Consider the following 24,039-nt stretch of genomic DNA (forward strand, 5'->3'; position numbering starts at 1 on the left):
TATTACATATTATATTACTGATTAGAGATATATACAATAAATCTGTTTTTCAATCTGTTTCTATTGTCTGAATGTAATATTTTAATTATTTTACAATTAGAAAAATTTTATGAAAACGGACCTATTGTATCAGCTGTTTTAGCAGCATTTAGAGTTTTGCTTTACAGCAAGTCATATGGGCATATGTATAATAGACCAGATCTGACCTAATTCACTTGTACAGAAGAGTTTTCTAGATGGCCCAATATGGGGCTATGCAAGGACACAAGCGAGTGCCAATCAATGAGATCAGCGCTCGCTTGCAATGCCTTTACAAGGCACTATGAATTGCTCAGCCAGGCCACATGTACGGTCACTGTATCAATTGTGCAGCTATTAATATTCATTGTTGGTGTGGACAATAACATTTACTGTCTGTCCAGCTGCATGCCTCCTGTTTAAACAGAAAGATGTGCAACCAATAACGATAGATTTTACAGCCAGTCAAAAGATCAGGTGAAAAGCTGCATTTTCCCACTCGTTGGCTGATCGCTGGCACTTTTACATAGGACGAATATTGGCTAAATGAGCGTTTCTAGGAACAAGATTTTAGAACAATTTTATAATATAGATAGTAGAAATAATATAGTGACAGAGCATCGGAAGAGGTGGTAGATGGGGTGTATATTTGCAACCAGTAATATAGTGACCAGGGATCTGTAATCTATGTAGTTCAGATTTGGGCTGGGTTCACACACAGTATATTTCAGTCAGTATTGTGGTCCTCATATTGCAGGCTCAACCAGGAGTGGATTGAAAACACAGAAAGGATCTGTTCACACAATGTTGAAATTGAGTGGATGGCCGCCATTTAACAGTAAATAACTGCCATTATTTCAATACAACAGCAGTTGTTTTAAAATAACAGCAAATATTTGCCATTAAATGGTGGCCATCCACTCAATTTCAACAGTGTGTGAACAGAGTCTTTCTATGTTTTCAATCCACTCCTGGTTGAGGTTGCAATATGAGGACCACAATACTGACTTAAATATACTGTGTGTGAACCCAGCCTTGGGTTGGAAAAAAAAAAAGTTATCAGGGCCTGTGTTGCTGGAGTGGGGAGAGAAGAGTGAGCCCCACTCCATCCGGACAGTCTGGGTTTTGGGCTGTCCAATTAATTAGTTATCAGCTGTGTACGCCTTATAACAGGCTGGGATTGCGGACACAACTTAGCTTGATGACCTGTTCCCAGGCTGAGAGCCAAGTTGTGTCCGCAATCCCAGCCTGTTATAAGGTTTACACAGCTGATAACTAATTAATTGGACAGCCCAAAACCCAGACTGTCCGGATGCAGTGGGGCTCACCCTTCTCTCCCCACTCCAGCAACACAGGCGCTGAGTGTAGAGGCCCTTGTCTAATTAGTACAGTACACTACCGGGATAGCAGTTTAAATACTTGAAATAAGAAATTCTCATACTCATGTATATACTATATGAACTTTGCAGACCGCCTTCTGTCTGACCAGCTCGGAGGGTAGTACGAGTCCTAGGTCTCTGTCTCTAGGTCAGGCTCCCACTAAAGATTCCACCAAGTGGACAAGCTTTGTCAGTAAGATTCTTCGGCCTTTAGCAGCTTTGTCTTACTAGGGATCAGCCCCTCTTCCTTTCCTATAGGGAGTGACTGTCCTGACTTAGAAGATCCATGGCGTAGACAAGCGTTGTCCCAGTTCATGGTTACCCCACCTTTAAAGGGAACCTGTCACCCCCCGTGCCGGGGTGACAGGCTCCCAAACCCCCGCTACAGCCCCTATACTCACCTGATCCCGCCGGGTCCTGCTTCTGGATCCGGTCAAGCCACGGAGATATCAGCCGCTGCAGCCCGGTGCGCACGCTGAGAGATGAGTCCAACGCTCATAGAGAATGACTGAGAGTCCAGCGCTCCGTCATTCTCTATGAGCGTTGGACTCATCTCTCAGCGCGCGCGCCGGGCTGCAGCGGCTGATATCTCTGTGACCCGACCGGATCCAGAAGCGGGACCCGGCGGGATCAGGTGAGTATAGGGGGCTGTAGCGGGGGGGTCGGGAGCCTGTCACCCCGGAACGGGGGGTGACAGGTTCCCTTTAAGGTCTTAGCACTGCATACTGGATGTCTCAGTCTTTACTGAAGAAAGTCAGTCTCAGTCCCTGTCAAGGGCCCTGTCAAGGTCAGGCCCACTTAGTCACTGCAGGAGGAACCTGTCTCTTCTGCCTGTCTCTCATACACACTAACTAAAAGAACTCTTAACCAGGAAGTTACCTTAACCTATACAGGGTCAGGTGACAGAAAGGGAGTAGAGTAGAGAAAGAGAGAATGTAGAGTGTCTAGCACCTGTGATTGGCTTAACACACACACACATACTGCTAAACCTTGACATACTGCAGCTGTGCACAGAGGAGAGTGAGACACCTAGTGGCTATAAAGGAAAACCACAGCTCCCAGTTCTTGGTGAGACACCTGACAGAGTTACTTTCTGACAGGCGGTAATCAAGTTTGTGACTCCTGTACTAGGACACTAGAAGCATTCAGGCATTTTTGGTAATTTAGGCTAGATTCACACGTAAGGTATTCGCAGTGGATTTGACACTGAGTTCACAGCTAAATCCGCTGTGGCTACCTCTCTTGACAGTGTCAATGTCATCCCGCTGCGAGTATGTAAGTGCGGCCCCCATTAAACCCCCGCCACCGGGAAGATACTTTATCTGCTCTGTGATCCGGTCCCACACAGCCAATCAATGACTGCAGCGGGGCCGGAGCGTGAAGCAGGTAAGGTATCTACACGGTGGCGGAGGGTTAATGGGGGCAGCACTTACATACTCGCAGCGGGATGACACTGTGAACACGCAGCATGAAATTAGCTGCAGACAGGGCCGCTTTAACCAGAGGGCACATGGTGCTCGTGCACCGGGCCCACTGGTTTAAGGGGCCCCCCCCGAGCAAGCCAGCCGTTGCTAAGTGCGACCAGTGCGGTCGCACAGGGCTCCGGCCACCAGCCTGTCAGGGGGGAGCGCCATGGATGGGTAATCTACTTACCCATCCATGGCGCCCCCTGCAGGGATGCACGGACGCCCCACACCCCCCTGCCCTGCTGTACATTGTAGCTATAAGCGCTCGTAACGAGCACTCATAGCTACCTTCAGCAGTACTGACACAGAGAGAGCCATTGGCCTCCTCCCTGTCAGTCACTCTTGTGGCCGCACTTCCTGCGGTCACAAGAGGCTGCACTGTGCCTCTGGTGTCTGCGCCGAGTGACGTCACTGGGCGCCGGCACCAGGGTAATGGCAGTGTGGCCACAAGAGGAAGAGAAGAGGAACGCGTGGACCCAGGTGAGTATAACTGTTTGTTTTTTATGTTAAATTGGAGGGGGAGAACACAGGGGGGTGCTATATACTTGGGAGAGCGCATGGGGGGTGCACAGGGGGGCTATATACTATTGGGGAGCACAGGGGGTCTATATACTTATGGGGGAACACACAGGGGGGCTATATACTATTGAAGGAACACACAGGAGGGGCTATATACTATTGAGGGAGCACAGGGGGTCTATATACTATTGGGGGAGCGCACAGGGGGGCTATATACTATTGGGGGAGTGCACAGGGGGGCTATATACTACTGGGGAGTGCACAGGGTAGCTATATACTTCTGGGGGAGCACACAGGGGGCTATATATTATTGGGGAGTGCACAGGGTAGCTATATACTTCTGGGGGCGCACAGGGGGGCTACATACTATTGGGGGAGCACAGGGGGGCTATATACTACTGGGGAGAGCACAGAGGGGCTATATACTACTGGGGGAGCGCACAGGGGGGCTATATATTATTGGGGAGTGCACAGGGTAGCTATATACTTCTGGGGGAGCGCACAGGGGGGCTATATATTATTGGGGAGTGCACAGGGTAGCTATATACTTCTGGGGGAGCGCACAGGGGGGCTATATATTATTGGGGAGTGCACAGGGTAGCTATATACTTCTGGGGGAGCACACTGGGAGCTATATACTATTGGGGGAGCATAGAGGGGCTATATACTACTGGGGGAGTGCACAGAGGGGCTATGTATTATTAGGGAGTGCACAGGGGGCTATATATTATTGGGAAGTGCACAGGGGGGCTATTTATTATTGGGGAGTGCACAGGGGGCTATATACTAATGGGGGAGCGCACAGAGGGGCTATATATTATTGGGAAGTGCACGGGGGGTATACATTATTGGGGACTGCACAGGGGGGGGCTATATACTACTGGGGGAGTGCACAGAGGGGCTATATACTACTGGGGAGTGCACAGGGGGGCTATATACTACTGGAGAGAGCACAGAGGGGCTATATACTACTGGGGGAGCGCACAGGGGGGCTATATATTATTGGGGAGTGCACAGGGTAGCTATATACTTCTGGGGGAGCGCACAGGGGGGCTATATATTATTGGGGAGTGCACAGGGTAGCTATATACTTCTGGGGGAGCGCACAGGGGGGCTATATATTATTGGGGAGTGCACAGGGTAGCTATATACTTCTGGGGGAGCACACTGGGAGCTATATACTATTGGGGGAGCATAGAGGGGCTATATACTACTGGGGGAGTGCACAGAGGGGCTATGTATTATTAGGGAGTGCACAGGGGGCTATATATTATTGGGAAGTGCACAGGGGGGCTATTTATTATTGGGGAGTGCACAGGGGGCTATATACTAATGGGGGAGCGCACAGAGGGGCTATATATTATTGGGAAGTGCACGGGGGGTATACATTATTGGGGACTGCACAGGGGGGGGCTATATACTACTGGGGGAGTGCACAGAGGGGCTATATACTACTGGGGAGTGCACAGGGGGGCTATATACTACTGGAGAGAGCACAGAGGGGCTATATACTACTGGGGGAGCGCACAGGGGGGCTATATATTATTGGGGAGTGCACAGGGTAGCTATATACTTCTGGGGGAGCGCACAGGGGGGCTATATATTATTGGGGAGTGCACAGGGTAGCTATATACTTCTGGGGGAGCGCACAGGGGGGCTATATATTATTGGGGAGTGCACAGGGTAGCTATATACTTCTGGGGGAGCACACTGGGAGCTATATACTATTGGGGGAGCATAGAGGGGCTATATACTACTGGGGGAGTGCACAGAGGGGCTATGTATTATTAGGGAGTGCACAGGGGGCTATATATTATTGGGAAGTGCACAGGGGGGCTATTTATTATTGGGGAGTGCACAGGGGGCTATATACTAATGGGGGAGCGCACAGAGGGGCTATATATTATTGGGAAGTGCACGGGGGGGTATACATTATTGGGGACTGCACAGGGGGGGGCTATATACTACTGGGGGAGTGCACAGAGGGGCTATATACTACTGGGGAGTGCACAGGGGGGCTATATACTACTGGAGAGAGTGCACAGGGGGGCAATATACTACTGGAGGGGCACACAGGAGGGCTATATACTACTGGGGGAGAGCAAGACATGCCTTAGTATACTGTGGTCCGGTACACATACAGCTGTAATAGCAATCAGTTTGCACTATTTGCACTTTTTTCTTTGAATACTGTTTACAGCACATAGCCTTACTTTAAAAAGGAAAAAACACTCTTTCTTGTTTCCCTAATCACTTGGTCTGGAACTTTTTTCATGTTTGGAATTGCCTCTTGGTTATTTTATTGTATGTTTATTGTCTAAAATAAAGATGTTTGATTTTTATACGGGTGTTGATCCAATTTCTGTAGATATGTATATTATGGGGGATCTCCGTGATTACTAGATGGGATGAGTATTAATTGTAGAACATCATCACTTGGTGATGTGCATTCATCATCCACTGGAGTACCTGTATATATATACTGGGGGAGAGCGCACAGGGGGCTATATACTACTGGGGGAGGGCACAGGAGAGCTGTGTATAACTAGGGGAGCACACGGGGGTCTATATACGTCAGGGACACTTTAAAACTATGGTGGCACATAGGGGTGTAGCTACTTTATAGGGGTACAGAGGGGTGTAACTACTTTATAGGGGTACAGGGGACCTAAGTACTTTATGTGTTGGAGCCTAAAATGTTTCTCTGGCAGATTCTGGAGAGAGGATTCACAGCTGGGGGAGACTTCAAGGTGGCCCAGGCTGGATGGAGAGAAAGAAAAGGTGACAGACTGTGATCGGAGGAGACGCCACCTGTGAGTAAATGGATGTAACTGCACTCTGTTATAGGATCGTAGTGATAACGTGTGGGTGGGGGGGGGTTGTTGACGGGGGGAGCCCACTCTTGAGGGCTGTGCACCCGACCCACCGATGTATTAAAACGGCCCTGGCTGCGGATACGGATATGTTACATGTGAATCTAGCCCTAATGTATTTAAAAAATATTTATCTTGATGAGCCCTACAAGTTTAACTATACTAGTTTAAAAATTATTATTATTATTATCATTATTGTTATTATTATTATACTAGATTTAAAAAAACTTTAATCTTTCTATCTGGCCACTGCACAAAATGTTTTAGCCAGACCCCAAACATATTTAAAAACTTATGTTTATCCCAATCTCTTTATAAACATGCCATTTAATCAGGGCAAAAATAGGTTATCTGAGCAGGGTCCTGCCTGTACAACACTTTGGAGATTGCATTTTACCAGGTGCGCTGGTGTCTTTGCCAACTTTGTATAATCAGGGCAGAGATCCTTAAAGTAGACCTTGTATTGTATGTAAAGATTGCATATACTACAGCTTAATACACTTAAATGATACATTACTTACTACGTAATGTATACAAATAATTTGCTTTAAAGTGTCACTGTCGTTATAACTTTCAAACTCTAAATCAACAGTAGATGTTACATAAAGCAAGTTTGCGATTTACATTTATTATTATTTTTTATTTATCATGGAAAACACAGCCTTTCCTGTTTTCTGACTCTCCTGTTCTTTCAGGAACTTTTGTTTCCCAGGCCATCTTAGCGCTCACAGAGCAGGCAGTCATGTGATTGATGGGGTCCATTTACAGGAAGACCCGGTACACAGCCATGGGGACGCGTTTCACGCCCAGTTAAGCCAATCACGAAAACGAAGCCACTATGTCCGATCCTAGTAACATCCCACTCGTTGTAAAAACAAGTCTAACTTTTGCTAATTCTATTCTCTAAATCTCATTCCCGTTCTTTTTATTATAACTTCCTTTGTTCATACTAATAAAGTTACCATCGCTTTTAAAAAAAAAAAAGTTCATCCTAATAAAGTTACCACCGATCTCAAGTTAAAAAAAAAGAAAAAAAAGAAAAAGAAGTATCACATGACTCAAACAGGTCACCTGACATCTAGTGTAATTTGCTATTTTTATGTTTACATTTTTACTATTGTATACATTTTTTGTATTTTAATGCTTTCCTCCTTCTAATCGTATATACCTAATCAATAAGGTTCTTATAATATGTGTTTTTACCCTGTTATGTGTATTATGGGCTGGGGGCAGGGCTAAGTCCCAATTTCTTGCCAGCATCTGGCATTTAAACAGCCTGCCTCCTACTGTTTACTGCATGTCTCCCTGACTTGAGAAAGGGGTCCCCTGTACCCCGAAACACGTTGTCCATTGTGACAAATAAATGCATTTTTAGTAATACCTGCTTTGGACTTAGTCCTATATCTACTGTTGGCCAGCGCCTGTCAAGACATATCACCACTCATGTGATTGATGGACATATTGAGCCGTGACTCTCTGTATTGGCCGGAAATCCTGTGTTTAGTCTGTTTTTTTAACAAGCACAACGAGTCAGAAAATCTGCCTTCAGGTGACTGGACCTGGATTTCTGGTATGTTCAGCTTTGTTTTACAGCATGATAACAACAACAAAAAATAATGAATGTATATTGCAAACTTGCTTTATATCACATCTACTGTTCATTTAGATTCTGAAAGTTATAATGACAGGTACACTTTAACCCCTTACCCCAATATGACGTTCAGAGACGTCATGAAAAGCAATGCCAGACTGCCTCATGACATCCTTGGATGTCATACTCTCCCTGCCTCCCCCCTCTGTCCCTAGGTGAGATCAGGCGGCGGCAGTTAACCCCATAGATACGTGCGACCACAGCGTCTTTGGCTCCGTGTGAGTCTCTGTGGGTAACCATAGCAACCCAGACGCTGCCCAGTGTGTCTGGGTTGCTATGTTGTCTGATGATCAGGCCCCTGCAGTGAGACAGGGACCAGATCACAGATCGATCTGTGCTGTAATGCATTGTGTGTGTGTGTGTGTGTGTGTGTGTGTGTGTGTGTGTGTGTGAAAAAGTAAAAAAAAAAAAAAACACACAATAAATAAAATAATTAATCAATCAATCAATCAATATAAATAAATATACACATTCCCCATCCCCCCATTATAAACAATCCCCTTTTATTAAAATACACGTTTGGTATCGTCGCGTCCGTAATGGCCTCATCTATAAACCCCTTACATTAATAATCCAGCTTGTTTAACACCGTGAGGCCTGTGATTAAGTCAGGTGACGCACTGCGGCCACATATGGGGGATTTCTGGAAACATTGGAATAAGGGGAATAAATAGTGAGTTCCATTTCTCAGTTAGTATTTGCTGTGTTAGAGGGAAAAATAGATTAAAACGGAAAAGCTGCCAGAAGAATGTAATTTTTAAATTTCCCCTCCACTTGCTTAAATTTCTGGGAAAAACCTAAAGGGTTAATAAACTTATGAAATGTTACTTTGAATACTTTAAGGGGTGCAGTTTTTACAGTGAAGGGATTTATGGGGGTAACTAACATACAGGCCCCACAAATACACTTCAGAACTGAACTGGTCCCTAATAAAGTCAGAATTTGAAATTCTCCAGAAAATTTAAAAAATTTGCTGCAAAATTTCGAAGCCCTCTAACATCCTAAAAAAATAAAAGGGCGTTCAACAAATGACGTCACCATAAAGAAGACATGTTGTAGAAGTTGCAGTAATAATTAGTTTTTGTGACATGACTATCTTTCTTAGTAGGGATGGTCCGATCCAAGTTCGGTTCGGGTTCGTACGAACCCGAACCCTCGGTAATGATTCCCGCTGTCTGCCCGCTCCGTGGAGAGGGTGGATACAGCGGGAGGACCGCCTGGAAAACTGGGATACAGCCATAGCCATAGGCTGTATCCCAGTTTTCCAGGCGTTCCTCCCGCTGTATCCGCCTGCTCCACGGAGCGGGCAGACAGCGGGAATCTGCTGCCGAGCATTCGGGTTCATACGGTTCGGACCATCCTACAATATAGTACTGATTCATACTATTTAAATAGTATAAGAATAAAGGTATGGCTTATGGTAATAATTCTTTTCCTATCACTTTTTGTTGCCAGAAAGTTCAAAGTAGGTATTTTAGTCACTAGCCAGAAGAGGTGCTTTGCTCCTTCAAGCTGTACCTGTGTTTGTATTTCTGCACCTCCAGCTGTGAATGTGTTTTCCAGAATTGTACTCAAATTTAAATCCTCATCTTCTGTTTCATTTGAAATTTCATTTTTTGTGGCACCCTGTAATGTGATATAATAAAATCAAGACATGTGAGATGGCCATAGATTCTGCTCTTGGTAAGGATAGTTGGATTTGTACTTTGCACAATACTTGCACATTACATTAATATTTTGTAAATGACAATATTTTAGCACTGCTTCTTGTTATGCTATGTGTTATTCTTCATATTTATGGTGCACACCTGTAATATATTGTATCATTTTCACCTTAATTTAAGGCTTTACAATATTCACTGTTATTTATTGTACTTCTGTAGGCTTTTAACAGTGGTTTACAACATTTTGGCCCAGGATTTTTATATAAGGCCAGAGTTTAAAAATGACCACACAAAGTTGATTAAAAAATATTACATAAAAAATATTACATAAAAAACTGGTGTCAGCAGATATAAATCATCATGGAAGGTGCAGCTATGATAATATCTTTTGTTTTAGCACTCTACCTCAATATGCTGCACAGGGGTATATATGTATCTGGGAGCTAAAAAGTCTCCTAATATCCCATATGCTTACATATAATTTGCAAGGGGTCTAAAATCAACTACCATTATCCTCTAGTTCTATTGCACTCACCCATGCTGCCTGAACACCAGAAAGAGCCGTCCCTACGTACGTTTCGTTGTCTTCCTCAGTTCCCTGATTTATATCTGCTGACACCAGTTTTTTATGTAATATTTTTTATGTAATATTTTTTAATCAACTTTGTGTGGTCATTTTTAAATTTTACTGGAATGAGATATAATATGTATTTGGTACCAATGTATACATAATAAAAATTATATATATTTTTTTATGAACTAAGCCCAGTGTTCGTTTGTATAAATCATACTATTACTGACCAAACCCTGTATACTAATATAACCAATAATACTACTATAAAAGGGACCAATAATACCCCCACACCATGACCACATACTATAATCACACAGTAACTACATTATAAATGGTACCCGTACCCGTACCTCGGCAGGTTCGGACCATCCCTATTTCTTAGAAAAAGAGAATTTTGAATATAAATATTGTGTTTTTTACAAAAAAGTACTAAGTGTATCAACCAAGTATAACCAAAGTATACCACAAACATAAAGAGTAATAAAGAGTAATATAACCACGATAGCATCGCAGAGTTATATATATATATATATATATATATATATATATATATATATATATATATACATAAAGAAAGACAGGTCAGATTAGAAAAATAGGCCCTGGGCATTAGGCCAGAACAGGCTGCGGAGGCAAGGGGTTAAGCTCTTACAAAAAAAGTGTTGGTGTTGTGAGGGTTAACATGCATTGTAAATTAATTAATTACTAGATATAAAGAAGGGAAGCAATTAAAACGCAATCTGAAAGGCATGACGCTGTCAGAAATGTGATGGTATTTAGAGAGCAAGGAGTTTTCAGAAGACCTCCACTTCTCTGAGGAATTCAATGCAATCTGGCCAGACAGCTTTCTTTACACTCTAGTTGCTTTTTATTAATTAGCATTATTTGTATTGCTATCAAAACAAGTTCTAAAAAAGTAGACACATGTTTGGGAATACATGTCTTGACTTCATGGTGCTCTTTGTCACTCAGATTTTTCACAGTGTCTGGCATTTAGAACTGTGGTTTTGTCAATGTAGACTTTAGGGGTTGAAGAAGAGATATATAATATATAATAATGCCACATATGTCTCATCTCAAAGATTGGATCTTCATCTTTCTGGAGAATGGGTTTACCCAGACCTTTGTTTGGCACTACAAGGTAGCCTATGACAGCTGCATGTTGTAGGGAATGTGGATGAATTAATTCACTAACTACTATAGACTTCAATGGAGACAGCCCCGCTCATGCACAGCTTACCCTGTCTTCTACTGTATGTGGCCACTTCTATACTCTTAATGTGTGGGTTCCAGACGTGGATATGCCATAAATATTTTTTTTAATGTTCCTTTATAATCCCAGATAAGCAATTAAAATCTGTTTTTACAAAATGAATAAGGTTTTTACATTTGTACTCTATGCTTTTCAATCCTTTTTTTTTTTTTTTTTTTTTTTTTTTACAGAAGAGTAAAAACGATAGTAAAGCCATCTTACAGCTTTACATGCCCCTAGAATCGCACTTTAACTTTAGTGCAAACCAACATGGAAGAAAGGCAACTGAATCCAACGTTTCAGTAAAGTTGATAAATCCTTTAATGATTAAAGCGACTCTGTACCCATAATCTGACCCCCCAAAACTGCTTGTACCTTAAGATAGTTGCTTTTAATCTGTCCTGGGGTCTGTTCGTCAGGTGATGCAGTTTATATCCTAAAAAACAACTTTTAAACTTTCAGCCCTGTGTCAAATTGCGTGTCCTAGAGTAACTGTGCCCTAGGCCTGCAACACCTCCCTGTTCCTCTTCCCCACCCTCTTCACCATTAGGAATGCCCCTGGGCAGGATTTCTCCTAATCACCACTTGTCTAAACACTGCACATGAGCCTTAACGATCCAGCACATCTGCACTGTTCAGACAAGTGATGAATAAGAGAAATTCTGCCCAGGGGCATTCCTAATGGAGAAGAGGGCTGGTAGAAGGGACGGAAAGGCGGTACAGGCCTAGGGCACACACTCTAGGCCACGCCAATTTGACACAGGGCTGCAAGTTTAAAAGTTGTTTTTTAGGACAATAACTGCATCACCTGCCAAAGGGACCGCAGGACAGATCAGCTAGCCAGAGGTACAAGCAGTTTTGGGAAGGGGGCAGATTGTGGGTACAGAGTCGCTTTAAAGGGAAACTATCAGCACAGCAGGTTAGAAGAACCTAACCTGCTGATATCACCCTATTATGCACAGGGTGCTGAGGATTAAGGTAGGTAGGTAAGGTAGGAGTTGAATCTTTATGCTAATTAGGCCTTTGGTGCACTGGGGGGCAGGACTACTGCCCCTAATATACCGATTCGACCTATCCCTGGCCGGCCTGCTATGCTTATATTTATTAGAAGGGGTTGGCTGGCCAGGGGCAGATCAGGAGGGGGCACAGCTCTAAAATCTCTATAGTGTGTCAACTGATATTTTAATTGGTAAATTTGGTTATCCGAGTACAAATAATTGATCTAATTTGATCTGATTATGTTACATTATTATTATTAATGTTGAAGCATTATTTGAATGGTGGGCTGCTGGGGGTGTGTGCAATTTTTTTTATTTGCCCTGTTGACCAAATTACCTAAAAAACTGCCTTGAGTAGTACAGTAGTATAAATAATTAGGATGAGGCTGAACTGGCAAATCTGATAAAACACTCTCTTGAAAGTAGTGTGGAACCGTAGCTGATAAGAAATAGGTTTTAAATTTACAGTATATACAGTACCTTGATATGAAATGTGTGTGTTCAGATGTCAGAAGGAGAGAAATAATGGTTAGATTGGCCATCTAATCTAGGTTTTGATTATTTTGGCAGCTATCCACTAGGTTCAGACCGGAAAACTCCACCAACACCACAAAAAGTAAGATAAGATAGCTAACGTAAGTACTATAAAGGGTAATTGTCAACTCAATGAAGCATAATTCAGATCATAAAACCTTCTAGTCACTTTGACAATGTAATTTCCTGGTATCACCATCATTCATGTTGCTAGCCCAAATTATTGAAAATAAAGGGGATTTTCAGTGAAGAACATTATACATTAAAGGCCTAAGTAGTTCATAAATTGAAATAAACAATTAAAGCCAAGCTCATATGAACACAAAGACAACCAGTCACAATAGGGGGTACACACTTGAATAAACAGCAATAGAAAAAAATGTTTGCCACAGACTTTTACATCCAATGCTGATTTAAAAAAATATATGTAGGAGCTTGCAGCCAGCTCAGCAGGATCAGGAGTCAGTCGACCAGTGCAGTGCTCTGCTCTAATGAGACGTCAAATGCAGCAAGAAGGTAGATGAAACAAGCAGCACTCACCTATTCATGCAATTGGTCGTTTATTGTAGTGACAATCACCGACAAACATAGTGGGAGACAGACGAAATACAACAGGGGCAATGTGCTGGAGACAAAATACAGCAGGGGTGTTCCACAGACAACGTCCTGTTTTGCACGACTTGCGCTTCTACTGGCCTGATGTTACATCAGGCTAGTAGAAGCACAAGTTGCACGAAACGGGCCGCTGCCTGTGGAACACCCCTGCTGTATTTCCTCTGTCTCACACTATGTCTGTACCATTTATTTATATACTCTACCACATTGGAAGACCCCTACCACATTGAAAGTATCCTAGAGAGACAAATTGTATTCACAATGGGTGGTTATTGATCACCAAGGATTGATTTGTCAACTGAGGGCATCACAGTCCTGTTTAAAATGGCCTGGTATTTGTGGGAATCAATGATGACAGGTACACAATTAAGACTGCCAGTTCCTGCCTCATAATAACAACCCCACATCAATGACCCACCTCCATGTTTGACTGTGGGGATGGTTCATCTGGTCTACACCATGTGGTTTCCCCTGTATGCAATTTTTCCTTTTGGATGTTTAAACTTTGGATTTTGATGTTTCTACAATAAAAAGACGTTTTCATTGGAAGTGCTGATTTAACTAGTTTTTTCTACATCTGGGTATAAGCTGGCCTTTTACATGCAAGACATACCGCTGTAGTCGTAAGAGTGGAGTGCATACTTGAGTCCAGCCAATGCACATCTTATAGTTGCCAATGAAGCACTTGTACCAGCCTTCATGATGTCATCCTGTAGGTGTCTTAGTTGTCCTAAATTGATAAGTGTCCTTCATGAAATTTAAGGCATTTGTGCTGAAATAATCTCCTACCTCAGCTTTTGTGGAAGCTCCTTTGTCTTTCCCTGATTGCACCTTCAATACCTTCAATGGTAGGGTGTATATATGCACCAAGTTACAAAGCAAATGAAGGATCATTACAGAGTTCCCAAAGGTGTTTAAAGGGAACCAATCACCAGAAAATCATGCCTGTACCAAAAATACAATGCAATATAGCCCCCAGCCCCCAACCATATAAGTAATCGCAATGAGCTTTACTGATATGACCATAAAACGCACTTTGTAAATCTATCGCGCCATATGTAAATCATAACTATGTAGGCAATGGGGCAGTCCTCAGCCTGCTAGTAGTCAGGGCTGGCGGAAAACGTCCTGTGTAATCACACCTCTTCCTAGCATAGGAGCCTGCAGTATCACAGAGGGGCTGTCCCTGAGCACTATCGCTCCCAGTGAGGTGTAATTACACTGGGGGCTCTAATTGTTTCCCTTAAAGTCATCCAAAGCAGACTATTGCTCTTTGCAAAAACTTCAAAGGAGAAGTCCTGTAAAACCAAAAATGACAGACAGGCAGGAGGTGCGGAAACATAATAAAGACAGTATACTTACTCATTCCCGTACCCCCATAGCACTGCCTTAACAATATCTGACAGCCGCCTGTCTTCTGCAGCTCCTCCAGCTGCATCGTCACGCAACTGGCTGATGGATTGCCTGTTCATCCAATCAGTGACTGGAATGGGACACCTCTGCAGTCACTTACTGGCTGAGTGGGCAATCTATCAGCAGGGCCATGATATTGCAGCTGGAGTACCTGGGTACTCGGATGCCGAATGATAATGACATCTGGCAGCTCTCAGAGAGACCAGAGTACGGCGCTATGGGGGCACGGGGACATAAGTATACTTTCTTTGTTATCTTCCCACACCCCCTACCTGTGATTTTTATAGTTTTACTAGACTTCTTTAATTGAAAAATATTTTGGGGAGGTTGAATATTTCTAATCCCAACTGTAGTTAGGAAGGCGTACTGATGTTCCCCGATTGTTGAGTGCCTCGATAGACAATAACTAACCATACTGAGTATTTAGATACAGTGCTAGGGCAGCAAATTGAATATTTGCTTCAGGTGTAAGAAAGCTTAGCTATGGCCAAATTATAATATAAGGAATCAAATACAAAGCACGGTGCATTTTAAATTTCTATCAATTCTTTTTTATCAAAATTGTTGTAGAGATTTTAAGCAAATCTTGTTTTTCACGAGTGGTACAAATAACTTTGTAACTATAAAACTAACAAGCAGTGAGTGGGTGTATAAGAGGGCAGCTCTAGGTAACATGAGTGATCATGTACACAGGAAGCCTACTCTACATAAGGAATATTAGATATTCTATTAATCTCTCACAGTACTTTAGGTGATGTTTGGACAAGATACAGAAATGCTATAAATGGCCACATATGACATTTATCAAAACTAAACAATTGTGATTCTCGGAATGCAAAAAATACACAACAAATCAATATAGTAACTAACCAAACAGAAGGATGTGATTACATGTGGCTGCAGTTTTCCTGCCAGAGCATTGAAAACAAATCTAACCATATTTTAAAGCAGAATAATTAGAATAAAGATGATAAAGTACAAGTGTAATTGAAGAGAATGCATGACCTCCTAACAAAAAAAAAAAGTGCATTGTCAACCATGTAAAGCTGCTGCTCCTACAGTTTTTTGGCACATTTTATAGGTACCCATTCACTAGACATCAATGTTACTATCAAGTATTAATCAATGACATTGAATAATCAGAACTGTATGGTGATGAACCAATAGCTAGCGAACATGGACCTTGGGGGAAACAAAGAACCAAATCTGCAGCAGCTCCACATGGATGAAGACAGCATACAGTTTTTCAAGACACTACAAGTGACATTTTTTAAGACAGGCCTACCTTGTACGGCAGTCTTAAATTTGGCCCTGCTCCAATTCTCCCTGCCAGATTTACTAAGATTGATTAGCTTCCTGAACGTCTTCAATGAGAAATGTCACATGTAAGTCATGTAAGTCAGGAGAGGGTTTGTTGCCTATCCCAACGAATAGGTAACGGTGCTCTGCTCTTACATGCTGTTAAAGGGGTAGTGCAGTGTAAAGCATTATTTGACTAAAAAACACACATTACAAAGTTATACAAAATTGTAATGTTTGTTATATAAGTGAATGGCCCCCTTCCCAATGTTTCCCTCCCCCCCCCCCACACTAGACACAGAAGTGTGATACTGTATACTTACGGTATCACTGTCAACCCCGCCCACCATCTTGGGATGATCACGTCATCTTCAGGAGGCTGGCCGGACTGCTCCAGCCCTCCCTCATGCCGGCCCCCCTCCAGCGCATCATCAGCTGCTCGGCCGCGATTGGTTGAGCATAACTATATCTTATGTAAACAGCATCACACTTCCGAGTCTAGCTTGGGGGGGGGGCATGTGGAAGGGCGCCATTCACTTAAATAACACACATTACAAAGTTGTATAACTTTATAAAGTGTGTTATTTATTGACATAATGCTTCACAACACACTACCCCTTTAAAGTTAGCTACTGATAATTACAGGCAGTGTCTGGACTTGCCCCTTTAAGTAGTGGTAGGTCTAGGTGTAGCCCACAATTATAAGAGAATGCCTTGGCCATTTACATGTGTGACTTACCAAAAATTGCAGGCCACTGTTTAGAACAGTAAGTCCACGTGTGGTGTCCCACCACCGGTGTTGCTATTGGTTACACCGAAAAGCCTGTACTTTTGTATAAGCCAGTGGTGATGTAGTAGTGATATCGTTTCACCTTAAGATGTCGCTATTGTAAGTATATGGACTTAGCTGCTGCACAGCTGAAGGATGGAAAGGGCTATTGTTTGTTTATATGTCACATGGATCTGAGAACCAATGAGAGTATGTTCTTCTTCTGTCCTATCATGTCTTTCTTTACTTCTTCTGTATGCACTCTGCACCCATTCACAACACACCTTACAGGGGCTGTTGATAGAAAGTCACGTGGGTAGAGGAAGTGTAGTGGTCTTTTGATGTTGGATTTTGTAGAGGAAGGACGCAGGCTAGAGCGTTCCCTACAGTGGTTCATTTGGGCCCTGGCCCTCCGCCAGGTCCCCAGTCTTAGCAAGAGGTCTTTTGTCACTAGACTCCGTAGAGACAAGATGCAGTTCACCTTTTCTCCTCAGGTCTCTCCACTAGACGATATATAGTGTTAAACCTTTCCTTAGAGAGGACAAGTCAGAGATCCTTTCAACCCACGCCGTGGACTAGGAGAGTCACAGTGCAGGACAGTATCCACAAAAGCAGAAAGCTAGGAACTTATCCGGATAGAGCAAAGTTGCTAGAAGCCTATGAACTCTATCTCGCAGCGCGGGTGTCAACAAGGAACCCTCAGCATTCCGCTCATCCCAGGTAATAAGGTCTGGGGCTTGTGTTACCCCCTATGACGGGTCCCCCGACACTGGTAGGGCAATAGGTGGTTCACTCTGACAAGAGTCGGTGCACGGGCATAAGTATTATCTCTCAAGTCTTCTCCTATTTCTACCTCATCCTCCAACATTCCGGCAGAGCACAGTACTACTTGGGTTGGGACTCTGCTCCTCTGATTCTTCTTTATACCTCTCAACAGGCAACCCAGTCGGCATGACTGTACCACTCTCTACGCTCTCATCACAGATCTGGATTCTGAACTATTAAGTGTCTTATCAAGTATAAGGTATCCTGTCAATGCAAAGCTGTATGTTCTGCTGCACACAAGTATCTTCAGAGTAAACAAGATCTTATTTATGATAAAGAGACTCTGTAATTCTTCATCCCGCACCAACACAGTACACGAACACTCCTTGGGACATTTCCCCTTTCTGTGGATGGCAGTACCAATAGTCCGGGTGGGTAACTACTCCATTGCGGACCACTGTGACAATAGCCCAAGGGACCCAGCAACAACCCGCCAGGTCACTGTCCACAGGGCAACAAGGTTTAACCGGCCCTTTAAAATAAAAACAGGTGTGCCCCCATACCTGTTTGCCCAATGGGCACTGGCGTCACAACACAACACCCTAGGGTCTGGCTACATCTTGGCCAACCACCATAAAATTGGCGTCACACTTCACCACCTAGCAAGTGACCGGCCGCACCTCCACCAAACCACCGCAGGGGCACACCACACAGTTTCTATCTGCAAATTTTTAGCCATGGCCAATAGTGCGGCACCTTTATAGTAATCCTTGCATTACCTATGAGATAATTCTCTAGCATCTATAGTGATGGTATCTTAAATACAAGATCACTTCTATTTTCCTTCTGGTGGTAATGGTGTGTTTTTATTTATTTAAGAAATTGTCAATGGGTTGTGGCCATATAAACTTTGTTTCACCTTTTGGGAAAAACTACAATTCCCATCATGCCTGGCCTAGTGGGTGGTGAAGTACAAAAGTTGAAACAAAGTTTATATGGCCACAACCCATTGGCCCTTCCTAGATCCTCCCCTGTTTAGAGATGGAGCCTGTAAACTGGAAAACCGATGTTGATGCAGAATAGTCATATAATAGAAATACAACCGTATTGTCTCTCATGTACACACACAACAAGGCCTTACTACAGTACCTGATAATGTTTCAAAATATGCTTGTGCAATAAATTTTCTTTAAACAGAGAAGGTTTCAGGCAGCCTACTTTTTGGGCCCACCCCTTTATTGGTGCAATCGCCAATAATAGCAACAGAAAAACTTGGCTGACAGTATAACTTTTAAGTAATATTGTCAACCTATTACTCTATGTGCAGTATAGTCTCCCACCTCCTGTTCAGAGGTGCCAGTAAATCTGGTGTCTTTTCGAGGGGGGGATTATGGTAGTCCCTAGTAACCATGTGCTATTACCAGAATTAGTGGCCATACGCCTATTGGTTACCGCATAAGGGTCTGGTTTTAGCTGCATGTGATGTCGTACAGTAAATGTGGGAACGTGGCCTAAGACTGATCAGATATCAATATGATGTTCAGACACTAGAAAATCATTATGCTAATTGGTAAGTAAAGATGGGGCGTCTGCAGGTTTAGTGCCTAGGGCAGCAGCAGCTGTTACTAAGATCCTGCCCACAAGTAGTCAAAAAGCCAAAAACAGCTGAGCTGGCAATTTTCAGCATTTTTGGTAATCACCCTAAACTACAATGGGATTTGTTCCAACCATTTAGCATGCAGTGAGCTATGCTGTTCATGTACTACTATAACCCCTAGAGAGCAAGCCCGCTATCTTGGGGTTATATTTAGCCTTGATCTTTCTTTCACTATCTACATACACTCTCTTTTACGCTCTTGCTAGACTATTGCAATTCCTTACTCATCAGTCTTCCCTTAATCTCTTCCCACTCCCGTCCATTTTACTGTAAACGCAGCAGCCAGGCTCATATCTTTGTCCAGCCTCTAGACCAATGACCAATGACACCCCCCCCCCCCCCCCATGCCAGTGACTACACTGGCTGCCCATTCAGCACAGAGTACAATATAAACTCCTCCTGCTCACCCACAAAGCTCTCCACAGTGCTGCACCTCCCTACATCTCCTCTCTCATTTCTCTCAATTCTTTCAGTGGAGAGCTGCAGAGAGCGAAGGCGTCCTATACTTAAAACTGAGACTCTGAGGCAGGCGGATTTCCATGCGGAGTCTGCAGCAGGGATTCTGCTCGCCATTTCCGCCTATTTTTCTCAGTGTACCTGCACCCTAACTTGGCAACCCACTTGATAACCACAGCTAAAGCTCACATTTCCTTAAAATGGAAACAGACTTCTCCATTCATCCTCTCTGAATGACTTGGCAAAGTATACCACTTTGAAGATTTAACAAGCTAGTCTAATAAATCCCATGATTTCTGTGTCAAAATCTGACACCCATGGCAGCAATCCAAATACTTCCCCATGAAGCACCCATGAACACACTCCTCACAGTTCGCAGCGAAATCTGCTTTGGATACCTGCCCATTCACTTTAATGAGATGACATACTTGCCGGGGGACTGTCATTCCGCTGTGAGTATGTCAAAGTCAGCGCCCTCAACCCCTGCGGCCTGGGTACATACTTTACCAGGTCCCTTCTCTTGTTTGCTTTGGGGGCTCAGCCAATAAGTACGCTGCCCTGCCACAGCACACTGATTGGCTGAGCAACGGGAAGTGCCGAAGCAAGTTGGAGCGGGGACCCGGTAAAGTATGTACCCGGGCCACAGGGGGGTTAAGAGCGCAGACTCTGACATACTCGCAGCAGGATGATAATCCTGCTGTGAGTTTGTCATCCTATTGAAATGAATGGTCAGGTATCCGCAGTGGATTTCGCTGTGAACTCACGTGTACGTGTGAACCCGGCCTCACCAAACAAATCATTTAGGGGAACATTTACTATTGAGTCTAAAACGTGTGATTTTTCTACAGAGTATTCATCTGTTTTTTACCCAGGACTGAATACGACTGATTTAACAAACTTTGCATAAATTTGTGAATAGAATATTTGCCCTAACAAATTCACCTGGTACTGACCAGACGTAGCAATTCACCACTTTGTGCGACTTTTCAAAAAGTCTCAAATGATAAATTAGGCACGAATCCTGGATTATCCAAATTTTTGGGTGAATACTTAAAAGAGGCAGATTTTAAAAAGTGACTTCTAAAAATTATTCGCACTTCAAATAGTGGTTCATAAACAGAGCTTAGACTAACTTGACTTATTTCCCTAAAAATAGTCACAAAGCCCTCAATCTCAGGCCTAGATAAAAACCCATTATATGCTCCCTTACCAGTCTCCCGCTTCTCCACAAGAGAAACCTGTATAGTAGACCTGACTCCCCCATTCCTCATCTATCCAACCCCTACTACCTTTCCCACCTTCACTACTCCCCTCCTCCTCAATATGTCTATTGAAATGTATCTGTATCAAATGTTATTGAGAATTGTTTTGTGTTGTTACCATTTAAAAAAAAAATTAAATAAAATAAAAAGTCAGACATTCCTGATACCCAGGCTTATTGTGTTTTCTAATTTTTTAACCCCCTACAATCACCTTTTCCCTAAGGATCATCTAATCTAAGGATCATCTAGGCAGGCCCTCCCACCCCTCCCATTTGCTGTCTGTGGGTGTAATAGCACACACAGCAACAGGGAAACGAGGAGGAAGCAGACGCTAATCTGACAGGTTGGCACTCACTTCCTCCTCTTAATCGTGCCATGTATTATGGCTTTTACCACTTAGACCTGTTTCACTTGCCCTAGTCTATTTATAAAACATACGAAGACAAAAGAAAAAGAAAGCGCTAGAGACCAGCACACCTTGTAATTAAAAATATAAACTTTTATTATAGCTCAGAAAAATATATAAAAATAATTAAAACCAAAAACAAACACCTAGCATCACCACAATGAGGTGTGCTGACATCTCTGTCCCAGCAGCTGAGCCCAGCTAACTACATCCCTGATAAGGGGAAAAAGGGTTGTTGTGTGTAAGACCAGGTTGGTACAGAGAGACGCAGTATTATGGTAACAATACGAATATGACTCCTAACTGCAACCCAACCTGTAAAAAACACACTAAACCAGGTGATAAATAGTACTCAATATATACAACCTTCACCACGGAGTAGCAAAGTCAGACAGAGATGGAGGATTGTGAGCATATACACTAGACTATGGAGTTGAGTCTTTTTAGGTCAGCAGGCGGATTGCACCCAAAGGCTGTGTTCCTACTTTGGGAACATGTCGTCCTATTGGAGGGTGACAGTCTACTGATAATAATGGCTACTAATAATGATCATGATCATTATCAATAGACGGCCGCCTTTCCTGTAGTTGGAACATAGTCATATAATGTATACATAGAAAATCATCTGCCTTAGTTTTACAACCTCAAGTAGAAATCTCATAAATGACCAGGATCCATTTCTATTCTGCTGCCAAAGTCTTAAGGTTAGGTGCAACAAATTATTGACTGACCGGTTTCTTTTATGAAGCTCATGTTTAAATAGCCATTGAACCATGGAGTTATTCATCTTTGCTTAACTGACTGGAAACAACCTTTTGGAATAACTGAAAACTGTTTTCCTGTGATTAAATCCATATCTTTGTCCTACAAGGTACCATTTTACCATTTTATAACAGGATTTTTCTGTAAAACCAAACTGATTACAGATCCAATCCTATATTACATGGAAGTGAAACAAGAAATAAAGTTAATATACCCACATACTAGTGATTAAGACAACTGCACAGTGTCCATATTAGAACATTCTAATATGAGTCAAACATTATATTAAAGGGTATGTGTCATGTATCATGTTTAGAGCTAGTGTATCTTTCCCTATCCTTCCCTGGTTGGCTTCCAGCTCTGAGCCCTGTACATAAATCATGCGATTGTGGGGGAGGGGCGGAGTATGCATACTGCAGCTTAGCATCACCTCTTTGACAATTGAGCTCTGAGCAAGATATACGGCTAACTGATTCTAATTTAAATAAGTTGAAACAAATTACTTACCATGACATTTGAATCTTATGCCTGACATTGACCAGTGGAAATAGTCAGACATATCTACAGTGTATCTATAGTTTTTGATTATGTTTAGCATGCACACCTGGAAGGCTCCCAGTGTACCTGGCTTAATGTGCCAAATTAATATGTTTAGCTTGGAAGGATGAACCTCACAGGTATCCATAATGTTAAGAGATTGTTATTTTTATAGGAAAACCATTACTATAACTGTTTTCCAAGCATTAGCAAACTAAGCACCCTATGCAAAGCAATATATCACCAATGATACCACTGCATGATGCCTAAGTAATACTAACATACCTTGACAGCTATCACTACCGCTACAGACTGTATAGACCCCATAAGAAATTACAGTGCAGTTACATCCAGTCACTCACAGCTGACGTCTTCTCTGATCACATTAATCACTTTCCCTTTTCTTCTCCATTGCCTCAAACCACCATGATTTCTTTCCAGCCACAACCTCCACAAGACATGTCAAACATGTATTTGAGCATAGATAATCTTACCTGCGATCAACGACATGCCCTATGGGAGCTATATAATAATTCTAATATTGTGGTAAGGGTCCATATAAACAGAGATCAGATCATAAAGGCAAGTCTGAGATTTTTTATCTTTTGAAATCAATTCCTGGCTTTGGCTTTAAATCTTTGGCAGATAATCTTTCTGTGTAAACAGACCCTATGACAGGCTGATAAACGGGCTGTTGTGAACCTGGATAGGATTCTCTATCATAGTCCTTTTCAAGGATTACTGGCTATCTACCATAGTATCCCTGGTAGGTAGGCTTTCCAGTGGATAGTATCCCATATGTACCCAGCATGAGGAAGTCCTCCCAGTAGTTAGCCCTGCAGTATCAAGTCTGACCCATAATAAAAAGGCTGAAGTCTGTGGAGAAGTATAAGTGAGGATGACATGGAGGCTGTGGACCAGGAGGATAGAGGAATACGTGGAGGCGAGAGAGGAGTTTAAGGGTGCGTTCACACCTACCGCATCCGCAGCTTATTTTTCCGCGGAAATCCGCAGGTCTGGTAGTGCAGATTTCAACCTGCGAGAAATCCGCATATGTGTGCGTTTTGCGGTTTTTCTGCAGCAAGTTTATCGCAACTGAAATGTCCGTTTAGAATGAGAGACATTTTAAACTGACATTTCAGTTGTGATAAACTTGCTGCAGAAAAAAAA

The 24,039-nt window shown here is 42.9% G+C and overlaps 1 protein-coding gene across 2 annotated transcripts in view; it reads left to right on the forward strand.

Moving 5' to 3' along the window:
- Window positions 1-7,356: 7,356 nt before the first annotated feature.
- UCN3 (urocortin 3) overlaps window positions 7,357-24,039 on the forward strand; it is a 52,893-nt gene continuing 36,210 nt past the window's right edge. For both annotated transcript variants that reach the window (XM_069956217.1, XM_069956219.1), the window contains exon 1: window positions 7,357-7,825. The gene's annotated coding sequence lies outside the window, so the exon portion shown is untranslated. The remainder of the gene's footprint in view (window positions 7,826-24,039) is intronic.

Source organism: Dendropsophus ebraccatus, chromosome 1 (genome assembly GCF_027789765.1).
Source record: "Dendropsophus ebraccatus isolate aDenEbr1 chromosome 1, aDenEbr1.pat, whole genome shotgun sequence".
Classification (NCBI taxonomy): Eukaryota; Metazoa; Chordata; class Amphibia; order Anura; family Hylidae; genus Dendropsophus; species Dendropsophus ebraccatus.